Here is a 1,802-nt window from a genome sequence, read left to right on the forward strand (position 1 = left end):
GTGGGGATAAGACTTAATGAGGAGAAGAAAAGTCTCCTAGATCCAGTCTCTATTTCCCACATGTATACCTAGCCAGGCAAGACCAAAGCAGACACAGTGAATTTTGGTGGTTGGCAGGTGAACTGGGGGTACACTTGCTGTAGTGATCTGCAATCTGAGTGTTGGGACTGATAACAGATTTGAAAACATACTACTTTGATATCAGATAGGTGGTTTGGTGGAAAAATGATTTAAATAACTGGGACTGGGAATATTCAGTTTTGAGTTTTTGTAGTATCAGATTTGGAAGAGATTTTAAAGGCCACCTTGTCCACCTACTGTCTTCACTATTTGATAATTAAATTCGCTCTACAATCAAGAGATTGACTAACACCTGCTTTGAAAATGTTGAGACAAGGAATTGTCCTGTGTGCTGCTGTAGACTGGTTATGTGCTGACAAGAAGAGCAGAAAGTAGAGATTCCTAAAAAAATCATTTATGACATAGGAGCTGTGACTAAGAAGATTGAATGAGGTATTGGGTCCTCCCAAGAGTAGATGTATTTGAAAATATCTTCACCTAGAGAGGGCCTTATATAGGTTCTCTAATTGGGGATTAAAGACACTTGGTGGTACAAGAATTTAGTGTCAGAGGGTTTCAGAGTGCTCCTGAAATTATTCTATGTGTGCAAGACCTTACTTAACCTATACATACATTTGGCTTCAGAAAAGCTAATTCGTAGAAAGAAGAAAAATAGTCNGCTTGGTGTCACCTGCACCGCGCTCAGCCAGTGAATGCACCGGCCATCCCTATATAGGATCCGAACCCGGGGCATTGCCCCTACCAGCGCTGCTGCGTGCCGCACTCTCCAGAGTGAGCCACGGGGTCGGCCTGGCAGCACTTTTTTAAAATATTGATAAGGTAATCAAATTTTGGGTTTCCTGTTTTTGAATAGATGTTGAAATGCTCTCTTTCTAATGCAAGAATGACTTAGTGTTTATTTTAACTGAGATATTTCACACAATGCCTTCCTTAGCTGTACTTAATTGTTACCAGGGCTCCTTACTTTCCATTTCATTCTGCCTGTGTGATCCTAGTCCTATGGACATGTCTTGGATACACTTTGGGGAGAAAAGGAAACACGTGAGTTGGATGAGAGTATTGTTAGGAGAGTTTATAGTTAGATGAATAACTTTTCCTAAAGAAGGCTTATTTCATAATGACTTTGAAGAAGAGGATCTAGGAGTCTGTCACAGTGGTCTCTACTCAACCAATAGTGACACTCAAAAGTTTTACTAATAACCTAGAAGAAAATCTAAATAGCATACTTGTGAAATTTGTGGTTAACATAAAGTGGGTGGAATGCACAAGAGGGGAGGTGACAGAATCACAGTCTAATGATGTTGTAAGGCACTGGGAAAATAGACTGAAGCTCACAAGATAAACTCTAATGAGGAAGGAGAGGGTCTTCTGTCTGGGTATAAAAACAAAACGAATACAATGACCATACCACAACCCTCCAGATAAGTACACATAGGGAAAAAAATGTTGTTTATTAAGTGTATTGAATGTCTTCTTTAGGACAATAGACAATAGGGATATAGCATTGAATAAAAGAAATATGGAGCAGACAGAGATGGTCTTTGCCATTATAAAGCCTGAAATTCAGTTTGAAAGATAGATGTTGAAGGAATTATTAAAAAATGGGATAAATTCAGAAACAGAGTGCTCTGGACACCTGTAACAGGAGAATATGGTCTACACTGGTTAAAAATGTTGCATATATACGAGGGTACTTCAAAAAGTTCATGGAAAAATGTGAT

Source organism: Galeopterus variegatus, unplaced genomic scaffold (assembly GCF_000696425.1).
Source record: "Galeopterus variegatus unplaced genomic scaffold, G_variegatus-3.0.2 Scaffold11025, whole genome shotgun sequence".
NCBI classification, from domain to species: Eukaryota; Metazoa; Chordata; class Mammalia; order Dermoptera; family Cynocephalidae; genus Galeopterus; species Galeopterus variegatus.